The 19,520-nt window shown below is 51.0% G+C and overlaps 2 long non-coding RNA genes across 3 annotated transcripts in view; one reads left to right on the forward strand and one right to left on the reverse strand.

Moving 5' to 3' along the window:
* Positions 1–10,139, reverse strand: part of LOC144732918 (uncharacterized) — a 12,580-nt gene extending 2,441 nt beyond the window's left edge. Inside the window, exons 1-3 of one of the 2 annotated variants that reach the window (XR_013588266.1) lie at positions 8,804–10,139; positions 4,523–4,838; positions 3,967–4,100 (exon numbers count right to left, since the gene is read on the reverse strand). This is a non-coding gene — a long non-coding RNA (uncharacterized LOC144732918). Of the gene's footprint in view, positions 1–2,104; positions 4,101–4,522; positions 4,839–8,803 lie in introns of those variants that run through there. The other variant, XR_013588263.1, reaches the window with a different exon arrangement.
* LOC144732926 (uncharacterized) lies at positions 3,452–12,994 on the forward strand. The gene is made up of 2 exons (XR_013588267.1): positions 3,452–9,166; positions 9,857–12,994. It is a non-coding gene; the product is annotated as an uncharacterized LOC144732926 (long non-coding RNA).
* Positions 12,995–19,520: the final 6,526 nt, after the last annotated feature.

Raw genomic sequence — 19,520 nt, forward strand, 5'->3', positions numbered from 1 at the left:
CCCCCTTCACCAACCCACACTGACCAGCGACGTAAAACATGTTCGCACAACCACCGCGAGCCACGTGGCATGGACAGACAATCATCCAGCAGTGGATTGACAAAAGAAGGCTGCGCCAATATTACATTCAGAGCAGTAGATGGACCCCCCCCCCCATCGCCGGCCTCAAATTTCCACATCCTCCGAATTAATCACCGGCGGCCACTCATCCACCACGCAACTGCACCAACGCCCCCGGCCTGCTGTCACGTTAGGATGACCGCACAATGTCTGATCGTCGATAGCGGCCGAGTGAGGCGCCTTACGGGAATTTGCCGCTGCGTGCGCAAAAAGCGGCCGCGTGGTCTCGGAGGTCAGTGGGCCGAGTTGGCCCCGTGGGGGGCCGGAGTTCGAATCCAGGCAGCCGCCCGTGATTTAAACCGAGCCCCCAAGTGTCGCGACTTTATGCGTTCAGCCCGGTCACCAACAACTGCACAAAATAACCAATGAAATAAAACGTGGTTCTGTGTTAATTTCAAATGTCACTTTCACCGTCAGAGTGAGTGGGAAAGTGCTGCCCTCGGCTGTGTGTGGACCAGAGGTCGCTTGAAGGGATCTCAGGTGTAGCTCTGTGATACCCGCTTCTGTGGGCCAATCTCTAACATGGGGGGCAGAGGGGGTTTTGCATTGCTCTGACACAACGGCGAGAGTAACATCGGGGACACACTTGGGCGAAAATGACAGCAACAACAAAAGACCGCCGCTGGTATTGCTGCATCTCGAGTGCGCACGTGTGACTCTCCAGCACCAGCTGGCGTGTTACTAGTCAACGAGTTTGTCGCCACGACGGTGGTGGTCACGACGATGGAAATAATTGCAGATGCCCCGTGTGCAATTATATATATGTACTAAAACATGTGTGCATATTTTATTGATATACAAAGCCCATGAGCAATTCACTCGGAATGCAACATATCTGATAATATATTTGGGAAGTAAGCAGCGCAGGGTTGGCTGAGCCTGGATAGTGCTTTGATGAGCGACCATCAAAGATGACAGCAGCGTTAATGGTTTTAGCCCACAGCGCTGCGCGCTGGACAACACGTGTGGCTCACAGAGGGATGCATGCATGATGATGATGATAATGATGTGAACGTTTACAGGGAGGAGGCCTTCAGAACGGGAATTTAGCGCAAAAAAACACAAGGAGCATTACGCAAGGATCTTAAAAGGACAATGAGCATTTAATAATTTAAAAAATGGCAAATGCACGTTGCTCTCAAATATGCACTGATCAGTGAGATTAGATCTGGTCTAATAACCCCGATCACCCGCACGGCACGGGGAGGCCTTCATGCAAGTGGAATGACAACAGCGCTATACACGCACACGTTCTTACACACGTATTCATACGTGCTACGAGAAGAAGAACATGATTTAATAAATAAATGGCCATCCACCGTTGACCGTTGCGTGCAGCAAAAGATCGCACGCAACTTTATTCGGCCGTTGCCCCTTTTTCGTGGCGAGATAGATGTTTGGACGCTACCGTAAATCTCCGAGTTTTTTTTTAGATACTCCTTTCCCAGAAGCGTATTTTTAACGGGGGGCGACGAACCTCTGCGTTGCTTTCTTAACCGCGAAGCCGCAAGCCCGTGGCACAAACAAGCGTTTCCCAATGGATGGGCGCGGAGAGGACTCTGACACTTAACCACACGCACTGGGACAACATTCTCAGGGCCCCTTATCAGTGCCCGTCTTCTGACCGTTCCAAATAAACAGGCAAGACGCGGTCAGTCAACCACTGTCAGCCCGTCACAACGATAGATTAGCGCGCCTGTTATTCTGATATGTTTCGTAGGGGTTTCTTTTTTTATTTAATCAAGTTCCCTTAAACAAAATTAACTTATATGCAGCAATACCACCCCGAGTCTTAACGTTTAAGTCAGCACATATATTACATACATGTATATACAATTGTGATACTGCATGAGTAGTGCTGCACCTACACAGATTAAGATAAACTCAATGCAGTTCTCAGTGTCACTGCTCGACAATAAGATACATATATCGGAGCACGACGTTTCTGGCTATGTCCCTTCTTCATAGCAGACGAGATGAAGTATTTTAACAAGCTTAAACCAGATTTAATTTGTTTGCAATTGAACACTTTCGGAGAAGAAAAAATCACATCAATGCGGAACATTTTCGTTTAGATAGTGTGCAATTTTGTTTGTTGGGATGTGACGTTGATAGACAACTCCATGTGGGATCAATGGTGCAATAATAACAAAAAAGGAATTATTATTATTATTATTCTTCACCGATGTCAAAACCACGTGGCATTGAGCTTGGAGAGTGCTTGGTGGGAAACCTCCACGCACGGGACGCGGCGATCCTGCGGCACCAGAGCCGCATGCGGCGGCTCTTCAAGGACTGCTCCTTCGTGACGATGTTCATCACGTGCATTGTAGCTCTTGAAATGTTGAGTGTTTTACCGAATTGTAAAACAATGCATCTTCTTGTCACTTCGGTTTCCGACCACTGGCCATGCATACCAGGTGTTACAGGCTGCGCGGCTCCGTGGTTATCCGCAGAGAGCAGTAGAGAAATGTCCATTGTCATACTGTTTTTCGATGCTCTCATATCTACGCTACGCTCCCTGCTTTCACCAAACCACATTGATCAGCGTGGTGAAGTATGGTCAAACAACCCCCAGCCCCCATGGCTCACGCAGCAAAGGGAAGCCCTCATCTACCAGTTTATTGACAAATGACTGAACGCTGAGCACATATACAGCGGTTTATTTATCCACTGTTGTACAAGGGCCTCCCTCCCCTTGTTGTGCAGGTCACGGAGGGCTATGTGCCGGCCAGTACAAGTTGGTTAAGGTAAGGGCCCCAAGGCCAGTTCAAATATCACTGCCAATCAAACTCTGGTCACTGGGACCACAGAGCAGTGCATTAACACCACAGTACCACCACACCACCCGATGCGGGTGGACCATCGTACCGTTCATAGTGACAGTGAGTTGTCCTGGGAATATAACAGGCAATTTAACCTAAAAAGGCTAACACTCATCGCCAGCTTCCACTACGGTATGTATACATGTCCCCCCCCCCACATACACACACGAACCCACCACCACATTCCACTGCGACACGACAGCAGGCCACAGAGGCGCAGTGTGAATGCCTTTGAGGTCACCTTTCATTGCTTCACTTTTATCAAAGCTGGGTGGGTTAGTTTTTTTTTCTTTGTGAAGAACACAGCGGTTGCAAGTTTTTACAAACCACTAAATCAACAACCGCAAGGAACGCGATGTCCGTCAGGCAATTCAGAGGGGGGGGGTGGTGGGGGAGAGAGGGGGAGGAAGCCCGCAGTAAATGGACTCATTCGCCTGCCGTGTTTGCTCCTCGACGTTACAGCCAGCCGGGTGCCCGGGGTCAGGGCGCGCACGTGGACGGGCGAGCGCGCGCGCACTCGGCACCCACAAGACGCCGCGCGCCGCGGTCCCCGTCACGGCGCTCGCCTCGTCCGCGCTCTGGGGCGCCGCGCAGCGCAGGCGACGTTGAATGGGCGCCGCGCAGCCCCCGGCCGCGGTGTCCATGCAAATTAGCGCGGAGTCGGCAACGGTTCCCGTCAGCGCATGGAGAGCGAGCGAGCGGTCTTGTGCAAACAGAGAAGTGCAGTCTAAACGTAGAGCCATCTTTTGAACTCCACACCGGTTAGTTGTCATATCGAGTTGGGGTTGTCTTTTTTTGTTAGTCGCAGTTGGTTGCTGAGCACGCACCCAACATGTTAAGCGGCCAGCAACAAATAGCACCAATGTAGGTGCAAGAGACGAGATATCGTGCACGCCTTGAATTGAGCGATGTTTTCAGACGTTGGGAAAAGAGACGATGAGGCGATTCAAAATCCGAGCAGTGTGAGGAGACAACCGTAGAGAGGTGTGTTGGTGACGTTTGGTCGATTCCCTCTCACGACCTGCGCGGCGAGAGGGCAGCCCCTTGTCGGGTGACCACGTGACGGTGGACGACGTCTGCGTGGGATGCCATTGAAGTCCGCTCTTGTGCGCGATGGCAGCAAGTTGTTCACGAGCTCAATGCCAATGTCGAGGTCTGCTCGCCTCGACGAGAGGGCCACAGGAGAGAGAGAGAGTTCGCGTGGATTTGATATTCGCCCTCCACTGACGGTGTGCAGACTATGCGGATGTTTACGATATGGCCCATCGTATGGATTGCATGGCCACAATCAAACTACCGTGGCTTGTCATTGATGTCTCATTGATGAAGGAGGTGAGTGAGATACTTTCTCACCTGCTTGCAACCTCACAAGTAAAATGTAAGTCGCCACCCTGGACACCGTTAAAATGAGATGTTCCATATTCATGGATTTTCCAGCTTTAATATTTTAATTGCTTTAATATGTAAAAGCCGCGGTGTTACCAAATGCTTGGAAATGTATCAATCGATGTGCGCATGGCGCACAGATAACAAAACAAAAGCTGCGCCACACACGCAAATCATCTGCGAAATCTCACCACAACCACTGGGGCACACGATGTCCCCTCCCGGTCGCCAAGAGCGGCGCTCCCAGCAGCGTGAGCCCGCAGGGGACGGCGCCCTCCGCACGTCGCCTGCACCGCTCGCACATCCATCAGATCGACCCCCTTGCGCAACATCCATCGCCCCCCCCCCCCGGCCCGCGTCTCGCGAGGAACAACAGCGGTGGCGGTTGATGACAGGACGGCCCCTTTGTGTGCTGCTCACGGCGTAGGCGGTCACGCAGCAGCAGAGCAGGCGAGGGGTCCAGCAGCCCAAGCAGCCCAAGGTGCGCCGGATTCATGCCCGGAATAACTAAATAAATATTAACATACCCCAATTATCACCTGGAATTTGAATCAAGACAATTGACGCAAACAAGCCACCAAACTAATCTCGTTCTTATCTTGTCGGCATCTCTCTTTTGTCATCGAATGGGGAGCTCGTCTGTGGTCTGCGTCTCTCTCATTCCATTCGATCTCTGTCACATCTTTATCTCTCTTATCTCATCTCACGACTGTTTTGTCCACAGTTATCTCTGCTCACAACATCTTGTCTATTATATTTTCTCTCTAACTCAGAGTTTATAAATAAAAAAGGGGGCCCTAAAAAAAGTTGTGCTTTCTCAACAATGGTTGTTATGTAACATCGTAGCACTGTGATACATGCTATCAGTCAATTTGTAATACAATCCAAAACATCACTTTGTGTATTCGTACCAATGATGATAACATGTTGATAATTTCGCTCCATTTAACTTCGATTTAGCCCTTGCATTAAAGTATCACACTTAAAAATGAAATAGCTTTAAACCAGGCGGCAGTGGTGGCTATGCACGTGGCTGCCGTGATCGCACACTCTGGAGACAGTGGCGAGGGTTGGTGGGTCACACACAGATGTTGTTGTCAAAACTCAATTCGCGTGGGCGCCGAGGATGAGCCATACCCTGGCTCGCCAGGAGAAGGCAGCACAGGAAAGTGCAGACGAATCTCGGTCGTCCTCAGGCTGGATTATACACACAGATGTTCCATATAATCCAGCAGTTCCATATAATCCAGCAGTGGAACTGCTGTTCCACTGGTGGATTATATTTTTTCCGCCTGAGGACGACCACTTGTGTTGCGATCGAAACGTCGTGATTGATTTTATTTTCTACCTACGTGACTTTACCGAAAGAACCAAAGAGTATGGATTCCTGCAGTCACGAAAGCTTCAAATCAAGATTGAATCTCGTTGTTGCTTTTTGTATGGGATAGTGTTGCCTCCTCGCACATGTAGTGGGTGAACACAAACCGTGCACACTTTCGATGAACAAAATCGAATTTCCACGTGAATTAAATTTCACTACGGCAGCAAAACAACAACAGTCTGGCTATGACTGTATTTGCATATTTCATCCCACTGGCATGGGCTGGTCTGGATTCATTCAAAACACAAAATGAATTTGATGAAGATTCGGGTCGGGAGAAAACGAGCTCAGGCCACGCCACAATTCTCACTGGAGGACTTCCGGTGATAATCTAGGTAACTTGCCATCTAGTGTTTAATGTATAAAGTAGAAAGGAATGCTGCTGCTGCTGCTCCTGCAGAGTCATGTGTCGCACACTGGACTTGCGACACCAGACGTCATTGGTTACATCTCCCAGCGCGCAAGTTGTAACATTGGACACGTTTCTTAATTCCCTGCGCATCTGTTCACTCAGGGGGAACTCCACAGGTAGCCGATGACGCAGTTGCGGGGCTGCACCTTCACCTTATTCAGCACTGGAGGGGTGGTGCATTGGTTCGCGCACTGCGCTGGGAACCCAACGCCCCAGTTCGATTCCCGCCCATGGCTGACATGAGCAGCGAGTGACATCTGAACTTTCCTCGGTGCTCTCCCCGACACCAACTCGCATTCACCAGCATGGTGAAGTATGGTTCACAACCTCCGTGATCTCAGGGTAGATGGCAGTGTTGAAGATGGCAATATTGAGTGCTATCCCCTCGTATGTGTGGGTTTTCCCAGGGTGTTGGGATGTTTGACCTCATGCCACTCACTAATGGAAATTGAAAAACATCCCATTGAAGGATGAAAACATGTTTTGAGATGTTGGAGCTTTCTTAGGAAAATAATTGCCAATAGTGTTGTTGCTCGTATCTTTGGGACGTATAGCATCCGTGAAAACTCCTATTATCCGTGCTTTTTTGTGATCATCCCGCATTGAGGAACAGCTTCATATTATTATCCGTGATTTTTCTCCCCCGCAAACGAATACAACCGCACTGCAAATCAATCCTATTATCCGTGGGTTTACAACACTTTTTGTTTGCTGCGGATAAAGCGAACTCAACTCCGAGATAATATTTTGGATAATACAATCCAAGATGTCCATCGCCCACATTACCGCGGACAGGTGGAGTTTGGCTGCGTTACTTTGCAGCGCGATTGTTTATTTGTCTTGCTCCAACACCGGAGGGGAAGGTGACGTTCACTGGCAACGATCACTACACAAAGTGCAGCCGGGCCCCACGTGAAATTGCAATCGGCAGTACGAGCAGATGTTTCAAATTGGCCGTCGGAGGACACTTACGTAATGGCCATCACAAATCATCATCGCGGCGCGCAAAGAGAGAGACGCTAAATCCATTGCTCTCAGGCATTACGTCACCGTCCAACTTCGTATCGCATGTGACTCTGCAGTAGAGCATATTGCACCGCATTGAGAGATCAGTTTGCCAACACTCAATGGTAGTGGGATTATTTTGAGCAAAGCCATTACAGTATCTGCCTTAATTCCATGACTTGGAAACTTGAGCGTACGAGCAAAGAAGTCAGTTGAGAACGGCGTGGGACGATGCTGCAGAGGGTGCGATGGTTAGCACACTCGATTTGTAATGCATAGGTGGTGGCGGGTTCGAGTCCCCGGCGTGGCAGTTAAAATAACGGCGGTGGGAGTTTATCCTCGCGAGATTCACCGCCCGGGTTGTCACTTGGCATGTTGTGTGTGCGGGTCCTGCCAGGGTCTGAAATATTGTCTGGCAGGTGGAGAAAAAAATATAAAGGCCAGAATATCGAGCTTCCCCTTGTGGAGGCTCTTCCTCCAGCAGAGGAGGGATGAGGCCATTGGAGGGATTGCACATCTGCCTTCAATTGCATGCAATGCATTCAGAAATGTCCCCGTAAGATTGTGCTGCCTATGACCAGGATTAACCCCACGTCTGTAATTTGAGGTTTAAATAATTGCTCGGTAATGGGATCCTCTATTTCATTTTAGAGATGTTTTTGTTGATGTTGCTGGATTTATGTTCTTCACAAAAGCGGTCTCATAAACTGTTAAGTAGCATTCGTATCTTTATGCCACGTCATATCTGAGGAGGCCACTTTCACAGAATATTATGAAAATAAGCAAATTCATAAATATGTACGCATTATGTCAATGTGTTTGTCTAAATTTGTCGTGAGAAGGGGGTCCCTAAACAAATTGGTACAGTACCAATGTTTATTTCGTTGGTTGTTCGAAATGCATAGGCGAATTAATGAGTATGCACCATGACGCCCAGGGCATGAATTTCCTGACTGATTCCCACACAGTGAGCAGCTTTAACTATTCCATGAAGCATGCCTGTGTGCCATAACGTCCCGCGCTCAGAGAGAGAGAAAATAAAGCAACACCGGTTACATAACGGGGCACTCGAGCCAAAGACTGAACTCCCCGCGGCACCCTGCAGAATACGTGACGCGCGCGAGTAAACAGCGCCGGCCCTCCGTGGCGAGGCACAATTCTAAATTGTACAAACGGGTGTCCCGAACGTACGCTAGTGAACTGTGTGCGGAGTTGTGTGTGTGCGTTCATGCGAGGGGCAGTCAAACCTCAGGCCAACCACGGATAAAATGGCAGCTGGGGAACCTTCGTGGCTGGTGTCTGGTTTTCCAAGAAAGCGATCTTGTGCGTCTGTACATTCTGTCCTGACGGATGGCGTTAGTCCACTCAAATGACTCTCTCGATGATTTACGACGACACCGCCCCCACCCCCGCTCGCCCCCTCCGCTCTCGCTCGCTCGCTCTCTCTATCTCTCTGGATAGCCAGAGGGCCCCCTCGGCTATTGGCACATGGCGCGCGCGCACCATCTGCGAAACCTCTCAGCGTTTTCCAGGGAGAGGGGACCACGCAGTTCGTTCCCCGCAGCGAGCGGTGACGCGGCGCGTCACACGGGGTGTGTGCGCGCGCGTGTCTGTGTGTGTGCGTGTGTGTGTGCGTGTGTGTCTGTATGTGCGTGTGTGCACGTGTCACAATACCTTGCTGATCTCGTCAAGGAGTATACGCCATGACACCAACTCCGGCCATCCTCGCAGCAGAAGCTTTTTCCTGGCCATCAAACAAAGACGGTGGTCACCGCATCGCGCGCTTTCAGATGCGCTTCTGCGGCCGTCTGGAACGTTCTTCCTTCCGATATTAGGAAGCCACTGGAGCGTTGCACTTTGAATCATCCAGATTGAATACTCGTTTTCTTTATAACTGCTTTTTGTGTTTAGTTTGTCGTTCTTCCCCGCACCTCAGATTAGCACGGTTGGCTAAGCACGGTGCAATAGAAGTTCAACAAATATACATACACGAACGGACATCCCGAATGAAATGCACAGCTTTCCAGTTGAACCCAGGTAAGGATCGCCAGAGTACGCAAGTGCATCGTGCTCGTAGCAATCGTCTGTTGCAGAATGTGCCCTGTCCGTGCCCAGTGATGTTTAGTAACCCCTCCTCTATCGCTGTCACAAGCATCATGAACACATTAAAACTATAAACAGTAATATCATAATAGTCAGCAGCAGCAGTAGCCTTGGTCAATTCACTGCTGGACGAAGGCTTCGCCCAGCTGCCATCGTATCTCATGACCACGTGGTGTAATGGTTTAACCCCGCACCTGTACGCGAGCCGATCTGATCGCTCCATGTCCTCGGTGTACGTCCTCTCGGTCACATTCCACGTCTTGGCTGTCACTCCATCATTATTCTCGACCACCTGCTCATCATGTCCGCTCCATCAAAAACCCACGACGTATAAATGTGTAACATACTTAACAGTGCACCGTTCTGGTGAGTGAAATAAAACAAACATGCACAACAAATGTCAACGTAGAATAATACTAATGTATGGTAACTTGTCAATCCACTGCTGGATGAAGACCCCACTCCAGTCGGTCATGAGGTTAGTGGTCATCAGGGCAGTCCCGCAATTTCGGATGCGCATTGTGGACACTTGCAAGAAGTGGCTGGAGCGTTCTCGTGCCATCGGGAGGTGGCGCTGTGCTTGGGGTTTGTGTCAACCACTCAGGAGCGCCATTCGCGTTCCAGATATTGTCCACCTTTCTCGAGGTGGACGACCTGCGGCCGGCTCAGACGGTCTCAACGCGGGACGGATTCTCACCTACGCTCGGATGGCGACGGTGCCCCACAGTCTCGACCTATTGACGAAGTATCCATTTTCCTGTTTTTGTATTGTTTTATATTTTGGTTATTTTATTATTTCCCTTCTACGTGACTTTACCGAAAGAACCAGGAATATGAATCCCTGCAGTCACGAAAGTATTAAATCAGAAGTATCCATTGTTGCTTTCAACTGTAAATTATGACTTTGAAAGTAACAACCCCATGCGTGTGATCGTGACGCTTTTCATATTTGCATTGTGGAGTTTCCTAAAGTTGTGGGAGTGCCTGGCACAGTAATGCATTTGTTGTCAATGTTTGCATGGAGATCATTTTTTTATGGTCTCATTGTGCGATGTTGTGTGTGTGTGTTGTTGCTGAATGTGTTATTTCAGTAGCGGAAGGGTATCCTGTCTGGTCCGTCTCCAACATCAACATCGGCGTCGAGACAGGATGAGCACTCTGATCCTGTGCAGTTACAACGCGCTAATTCTGTTTTGTCAGTGAGCGAACGGCGAAAACTATTTTTTTTTTAAGAAAACATCTGAAAGAATATATTATTTATAGACAGCCAATGGATAACCCTGATGATGATGACATTGTACCGACTGCCTAAATATTTGTTGTATTCTCCGGATTCTAAAAAGCTCTGAAAAGCAAGTCGCACCCAAATATCTGTGGCTGTGTTTGTCAGAGTTGAACAAGTCTGGTCCCAAACACAAAGACAAAGAACCCCCGTATAGCCTTTCAAGACTGTTTGGGCAAGTGCTGTTAGCGAGCACCTTTGAAGACCGGCACGGCACACGATGGGGTGGGTGGCCAAAACCACGCTTGGTCGCATTTGTCTCCCCAGTGGCGATGTTTACACACCGCACCAGAAACTCATTTGAGGCTGAGTCAACCTCGGGGAGGCCCAGGACCGGTTCGATAATCGTGGTGTTGGCCGTGAGCGGGAATCGAACTCGGGTCGCCAGGTTCATAACGCAGCGCCGCTAACCGCTACACCACCGCTCCTGTTGTGTCTTGACCCGTCAGAGCAACACGGGGACTCACTCCTGAATCAGACCAGAGGCAGCAGAGAAGCGTCAACATGAACGAGTGCTTCACTGATGACTCCAGGAAGAGGCTCCGAACCCCAGCGACCGCGGTCCTTTATAGCTCCTAGCGAAGCGAGACAAAACGTTAGGGACCGCGGACAATAACACCCAAGCAACAAAACATCACAGTTCCCCCCACACACGCGCGCACACACATACACACGCACCACGACCAGAGCACGAGACACAACTCTAGCTTTTGCTTTAACACACTGGGAGGGAAAGATTGCGTCTCGTAATGCGGAGGGTACGGATTGCCTCCTCAAACAGGTGACAATGACCACTGTTGACATTTCTTTCCAGCATGGTAGGTTTCGTCAAACAGTGTGATTATTTATGGACACGCCACTGAAATCTAGCGCCCGTGTCGCACTTCTCAACACTGATTGCACGCTGTGAAAGTGATGGCCCCCGTATCTTGCAGAGGAAGCCTTGAAATGCACGAATGAGTGCGTGTAGTAGATTGGTGTGTGTGTGAGAGAGAGAGAGAGACGTGCAGAGGCTTGGAGACACAATGACGGGCATAGTTTTCTCGGTAATAATGTCTCCTCCATATTTAGTGGCGCTGTCTAAAAATGGATCACGGCTCGTACCGCGATCATTGGAAAGCGCATTGCAGGAAAAATGCGCTCGCGGTGCCACATCGCAGAGCTCTGAACTTCACTCCCCTCGGCACGCACTTTGGCCCCAAATAACACGAGCGCTCCACAACACTGTACTGGCAAAACAACTTTACTTGGCCGCTGTGTATTATCCCCTAGTGCCTTCCCGTCGTTCCAAAAAAAGAGAAAACTCTTCACCCGCGCATTGCCTAATACCTAACAGCTAAGTGGGTCCTTAACGCGGCACAGACCTGGTGGAACAATGTGTACTCCAGTGTTTTGATTTGGATGTTGCCAGAACAGCAGCACTCAATTACCGCTGTGTGTGTAACTGGTGACCTGACGTGAACCAGACCTCAAAACCTCCAGTGCAAAATGTTCTCGAAACCAAATAGGCTCCAGTGACCTCTGCCCCAGTGAACAGTCTATACAGATAATTACCACAGCAGTTCTGTGACACGAATATTAATAACATTACACTATTTATTTGCAGCCAATTGTCATTGACATCCACTGCTGGATGAATGCCTCCTCGTTCTGTGTTGGTTGGCCATACTTCACCACGCTGGGCAGTGCAGGTTGAGGAAGGGGTTGGCCAGAACTGGATCGCACGTCACTCGCCATGGCTGGCAATCGAACTCAGCTTGCCAGGTTCATTGCGCGGTGTGCTAGCCACCACTCCGCCCGATTTTAAAAATATATTGTAACAGAGAACTGGAGTGGAAAACTGCCAGCAATACCCTGCAATGCTCATACAAACGAACCTCGGGACAAGCATCAGGATGTAGAGGGGCCAGGGTTGGTTCAGATGGACACTCGGCCGTGGCCAGGAGCTGAACTCAGGATGCCAGGTGCGTAGGCGCGCTACACAAAACACTGCGCCACCAGCGCCAACAACGCCGCTTCGCAATGACAAACGACAAAACCTGCCGGACGAAAGGACGCGTGATAAACGTGACTACGAGGCACAAGTTGTAATTCATGGCTCGTGAATTATTTATAAAGGCCTGTGATGGCAAATCGTTGAGAGAAGAAAAAAGAGCACACGCCGGTCGGCACAACAAGATTCGTCCTCGTCGCTCGCCCAGCAGAGGGCTGCAGAGTGGGGCCCGTGCGGACTTCTCTCGGGATGTTCCTGGCAAAACAAATCCGTCACTTAAATGCGACACGCGGCGCCGTTCAACCGAGATGCTGCTCACGGCGGTTCTGTTTTCTCGGTGTAAATGAACCGAGTCTCATTCACAAATCGTGAAAGCGAACGAAGAGGCCGGGCGCAGAGAGATGTAACACCACGCAAAGGCGCGCTGCTCACAAAGAACGAAACGCATTCATCTGTAGCACTGTGGCATTAAAAGCAAATCTCTGTATATGGCGACGTTTCGGGCAATGGCCCTTCTGCATGTAGCCTCACGTTCATCTCACGAGCCGGTGGTCTGGGCAAGGCTGAGAGCGCTGCATCTACTGTACAATGTGGTGATCACATGGCACGCATGCGAGGCATGGTGGGAGTTATTCCTTCCTGCTGTTTGTGCTCCGCAGGAAGGCTGGCCACAATCACAGTCTGATTCTAAATATCGCATCTGTGTGCCTTGCTCCCGTTTGCAAATGCGAACGTGACCACCTCTGATAGATCTTCGCCACCAGCCTGAACGTGCGTCCGTTCTGAGGGATGAGGCATTCCCACGTCTGGACGAGTCAATTGATTTTTCACGGCAGCGTCGCGCCGCCATGTGATGTCAGGGACATGGAGAACACTCTCTTCGAAGACCGGAGCCACAGAGGGGATGCAGTGTTGCCGGCCTCTGATAAGATACGAAACACGTGTGCTAGGGTTTGATACTGCTGGAGATTACAGCGTAAAGGAAAGCCTTGGGGAGAGGTCGTTTGTCATCTGGGATCTTATTTACCGTGGCAGGTAATTAGCTTTCCCATTGCAATCACCATGTGGGCTAAAACCAGGGCAAAATCATGCTACATCGATCCCCCTTCTTCTAGGAATCGTTCATCATGCGAGCTTGCGCAATCACCTTGCTCATGTCCTTCCCAAACTTACCGGGGCTTCAATGCCGTAGTGGCAGAGTGCGTGTCCACGGATACGCGGTGCACGACGCACAGAGAAGAGTCGATTGCAAGTTGCGTGAATGGAACATCTGGGAACCGCGCGAGTTTCCTGGAGAAGGGAATTCTACTCTCAATTGAGTCGTTGCCCGGTTGTCAAAAAATGAAAATAATCATCGAAAAAGGTCACCTAATTGTCCACGAATAGTACAACTAAAATAAAAATAAGGCTAGTGTTTATAATTAACATACTAAAAATGAGCAACCATATATTGTAAAAGCTTATGTTATGTTGGACATTAAGACATTGATATTGCCGCAAGTACAATATGGAGATTTAATTAATCATCAACCATGATCAATCCACTGCCGGATGAAGGCCCGAGCCGGCACCACCTCTCACAATCCTGCGATATAACATAATTAATACAACGGTAGAATTGTCAATACGTGGTGAACAAGTCGTCTTGTTTTATACAAAGAATTGGCAACAATTGGAACGCGTCCCAGAGTGGAGCGACCGCCGGGGAGACGGGGCGATTAAATCAGTTTATTTGCGCAGGCGCTCGACTCGGTGCATTGTTGCATCGCGGAGTCACGAGAGGTGCAGCGTGGCCACCACCGCCGCTGATGATGATGAGGAACTGCGGGGAGCAGAGCACGCGAAACGAACCCCGCGTGTTGTTGATGACGACGACGGCGGCGCCGTTATGTAACCAGTGGGGGGGGGGCGATGGAGAAAGAGTCCTTATCCAATTTAACTTTAACTTGTGCTCGTGAGCGCCAGCAGAATATGACGAACGGAGCTGGCCAGCGAGGGCACGGAGCCAGCGGCATGCGCGGCGGACAGAATCCGCTGTCGCCTCTCCTTCCGAACACCGAGCTCCAACGAGAGGTTTCGCGGTCCTCCCACGAACGTGTCACAGCCACCTCCAGAGCCTTGCCGAGGAGCACGCCCCCACCTCGCCCCACGGGCTGGGTGTACACGCCCGCCCCCACCTCGCCCCACAGGCTGGGTGTTCACCCCACCCCCACCTCCCCCACGGGCTGGGTGTGCACGCCCTCCCCCACCTCCCCCACGGGCTGGGTGTGCACGCCCGCCCCCACCTCCCCCACGGGCTGGGTGTGCACGCCCTCCCCCACCTCCCCCACGGGCTGGGTGTGCACGCCCGCCCCCACCTCCCCCACGGGCTGGGTGTGCACCCCTCCTCGACAGCAGCAGCCGGGCTCCTGGGCCGCTGTGATGGCGATTTCTCGAGAGAGGTGACAGGCATCAGAGGCGCACCATGGCGGGCGACAGGAAAACTTTGCTGTCAATTCCACCCCTCCAACGCACCCCACTGTTTAGACGGCCGTCGTCGTACGCCACAGGCCAAGTTGGAGATGCTTCGTCAATGTAAATGTATCAATATATAATGAACGATGTTCGTTTAACTACAGGTACACTTGTTGTAATAAATGTATGGCCAGGTGACTCAGCGGAAGGGCAAGCGGCTCGCAATTGGAGAGGCTGCGAGCTCGAATGCTGGTTGGGAGTTGATCATTTATCTGGGATACACTTACCCCCGCCATAGGAATGTGGATTTTCCACCACTGGCTCAGGACTGTAAACGGGACGTAAATGCAATACATTTTGTTTCTCGAAATTAGTGACTTTGTACTGCAGTGGCACAAAATGACTCCCCCTCCCCCCCACAAACAAAAAAGAAATTTGCGGCGTGCAAAATTGCACGGGAAATCGGAAAAATCTCCCTAGGCGGAGGTGGCTGACCATCAAACAAAGAAACAAAGACGGTGGTCACCGCGTCGGGCGCTTTGAGATGCGCTTCTGCGGCCGTCTGGAACGCTCTTCCTTCCGATATTAGGGAGCTACTGGAGCTATGCGCTTGTAAATCATAATCTGGATTGACAAACTCGTTTATTTAGAACTTCTCTCTGTGTTTAGGTGTATTGTCCTTCCCCCGGCACCTCCGATTAGCACAGTTGGCTACGTATGCTGCGAGAGAAGTTCAACATACACACGTACAGGTGGAGAGGCGTACGGTCGAACAACGCAGAGGGCGCTCGGTCTCTCTGTGACCCGATACGCCACGCGCAATTGGTGCCGAGTGAGAGTCACGCGCAGGTGAAATCTGGCGTCGATGTGCCCAAGGCAAACGGTGAAACTCGCACAGAGCGTGCGGGAGGGGGGACAGCTGCTGCCTAGTGTGTGAAATTGATTTGCTACGCGAGATCAAAGAACCGTTGTCCATTACGCAGAATGAAACATTAGACTTAACTTCCAATCAACATAAACAGTTCCATGATACGCCGGAAAACGTTGATATTAATCCGCCATCTGGTAATGACAGCGACTCGTTGAGTAGTTTTTGCTTTTCAGGAGCAATGATCATTCTGTCCGCATCGAGAGCCCCGCAAATTCCTCTCAAGGTCTCAGTTTCCCCTTTCGTGTTGTGACAAGAACCCAGAGCGGAGAGAAATATGCAGAAAATTGCTCAGTCGAGCACAGAAGAATTTGCGAAATCACTGTCACATGAACAACCGGACAAATGTCAGTCATAACTTCGCAATTGTTTTCTTGATGCAGTACTCTTCTCCAGTTTACAGTCCTGAGCCAGTGGTGGAAATTCCACATTCCAATGATGGGGGCGCGTCTGTCCATAAAACAACCACTGTTGATTTTCCCACAGCGTTGTGCCGTGCTCATGTTATTGACCTCGAAGGGATGATTGGCTGAATCAACCCCCGATCCCCGTTTTGAACTCGCAACTTTTTCTCGCTCTGCCGCTGAGCCGACGTGACCGCTTCGGACGAACGTTGCCCAGAAGCTCGCCGAAGAAGAGACCAGGTCACATGGTGGAGCATGGAGGATTGTAAACAGTGCGCTTAGAACTTATCGCCACATTCACTGGCCAGTGGACGGCGCCTGGTACTGAAGCGCCGCTAAAAAAGCAACAACACTTACGAGCTGTCAAAATTACACGTCGCAGTATGCCGGCGATAAACAGCGAGGCTCCGCACAGCGACCATTCCAACCGTCTCGACCGGTTGAAGGACGCGCCGTGAAGGAGCCACGCTGAGCTATTCTCAGCTCGCGCAGAGCGCGGCGCGTCTCCGTGCCTGGGCGGACACGCAATCCGCCACCTAAACCGGCAAGAACAAAATGTTTTCTTCGCGAGGCGCTTGCGCCCACGAAAACGTGCGGCGGCTGCCACGGCAAGGACCCTGTGTTCCCACGTGTTGCGTCTGCGCGTAACCCTGCGACCTCACGTGCCCCCCCCACCCCCCCTTTACCTACCACGTCACGTGATGCGTTCTGTTTTCACCGTGCCACCAACACTGCTCACGTGCGGCAGTGTGCCCGTGTAACCCCGTCTATCCCCGGGTCGCCCCTGCGCTGCGCTCAAGCGCAGCGCTCAAGCGCAGCGCTGTGGCGCTCGGCCCGGCTCACGGCGAACATCGTGGCCGCCCGCGACAACGCCACCGTCTGCGTCGCGTGCGCCGCTCGAACGCCACCGATTGAAACGAACGTCGAGGGCGCGCCGCCTCACACAGAATGAGAGCCTCGTCGCAAAAGTTCACGTGCGTTTCGAAAGTCTTCACCGTTGACAAAAATCACGCTCTGAGGACTTTGTTCTTTTCCTAAACACATTAGGCATCGTTACATTCACTAAATGAGACATTCTAAGCAGTGCGTGGCTTGTATGTGTACGCACCCGACAAAACATTCCCCAAATAGCCTGAGCAAGTGGAGGTAAAGGTGCAGCCCTGCATTGACTTTCTTGCGCCACTGCTGGCAGAAGGGCCTCGGCTAGAGCCAACACGACAGGGTATTTGGCCTACTCTTCTAGATTCACCAGGCGTGTTGGAAGAGGTGGGCATTCCTGAACTTTACCTCAACACACGCAACCTGCCGTCTCACTGTTGTGGTGAACTGCTGTCAAAGATGTTCATGTTTCTGCCATCATTAGCGATCAGAGCAAAGTCTGATTTGGACTTCGCCAGAGATGGCTGATAAAAGACTCGGCGCTTCATTTTAGCCGGATCAGTCCGGAACGCTGTGCCATTCATTATTTTGACCCGCCATCTGTCTTGCTTGATTTTGTCATCTTAATATGGTGATATCGCAGGATTACGTGAACATAGGGTCCAATTACATAGGGTTAACACCGATAGTTATCTAATGCGTCTAGTAGTAATGCCTGACGTCGATAATTCCTACTTTAAGCCAGTCTAGCAGAAGCCACGAGTGAGAAATGTCGCCCTGAGGGGATTGGATGGGACCCTTCCAGATCGAAAAGTGGATTTCAATGTTAGATTTTGTTCATTATCTCTTCAATATACAACCACTGATTATTGCTTCTTTTTCTCGCAGGCAGTGGATGTTTACAGAGGGCGTGAGGTGGTCCCAGCCTGATATGCAATCTAAAAAGTGCAACAACATGGGCATTTTACAAGGTTGTTTCTGCAATTATTTGACAAGCAGGCGGGACACGGCTAAATGTGTTGCACCATCCAATACCAACACAATCGCCATTCGCCACTCAGTGACGGTAACGTCACCACGGCGGCTGTGCCAGGCCAGGTGCACTTTGAGGCCACGTGAAGTGTCGACGACTCGCTGACAGGAGGTCTTGGGCAGACCCCGGTTACCATGGGTTAGCTGACTGAGATGAGTGGAAGATGCACCAGCTGTACCCCCTACTGTGCCAACTTGCTTCTTTTTAGCAGCCTGGGGCTCCACTCATTGTTGTGAGCATCGCTCCTCTGCCCTCCGTTGTTGTTGGAGGGCGACTGCCCCCAACTACCCAGTAGCGTCCTTCATTAGCCTCCTCTCTAGAGACTGATCTTGACACCGTTGGTACCAGTCGATGGCAAGTCCACTCAGCTCTACATCCTCGCGTGCCGCATCAGTCCATCTCTTCTCCAGCCCGTGTCGTGCCCGTTTAGCCCCCTTCTATACGGCCAAACAGAAGCTGCTTGGGCATGCGGTGGCTGAGCATGCGGGCTACATGACCCAGCCAACGCAGCCTTGCCTGTCAAAGGAGCTCACTGATGGGAACGTGTCCAGATCTTTCAAGGTGTTGTGAGCTCCTCACAATATCCAGACTGGTTAAAGCCACGATCGATCGTAGGCAGGCCAGTCTGAATGTTTCTAACCGGCGCAGATATTCCATTAGAGGGGTCCACGTTTCACAAGCATAGAGAAGGGAGGGCATGACTGTGGCCGAGATGACCCGAAGCTTCGTGCAGAGCGACAGACCAGGTCGCTTCCACACAGCGTTACGCAGCCGATGGAAAGATAATGCCGCCCGAATGATTCAGAGTGAGACCTCTGCTGTCAAAGAGCCCCCCACAGTTAGCCCATCAGCAGGTCACGTGTGGTAGGGTAAGTGTGGGCACTCCCGCCTATTACAACATTTCTGGCCAGTGTAGAGGAGTAGGCCAATAACCCTCCAGAGAGAAGATGTAGAGCTCCGTCTCGTGGAGACCCGCTATGAACGTCTCTCTTTACACGTAGATATCTCTCCAGGGGTAACGGTGCTATGGCCAATATCAGTGTCAAACGATATCTCAACCGTTCCTCTGGTCGAGACCATGCCGCTATCAGGAATCTGCAGAGGTGCCCCTCTACCTCGTTGTACCCACACATGGAGCCGAGATGCCACGCGATGTCCCTGTTCTGGGGCTCCGCGGTGGAGAGACTACTTGTGTGGTGATGGCTGGTCGGTGAGCGTCGTGCCCAACGATCAACGTATTGCCGGGCACAGTCTCTGCTTGAGAGGATGCTCGCTTCATCTCGCCGCGGTGGCGAGGAGATGTTAACTCCCTCGC

Source organism: Lampetra planeri, chromosome 2 (genome assembly GCF_965212315.1).
Source record: "Lampetra planeri chromosome 2, kcLamPlan1.2.h2, whole genome shotgun sequence".
In the NCBI taxonomy this organism is placed as follows: domain Eukaryota; kingdom Metazoa; phylum Chordata; class Hyperoartia; order Petromyzontiformes; family Petromyzontidae; genus Lampetra; species Lampetra planeri.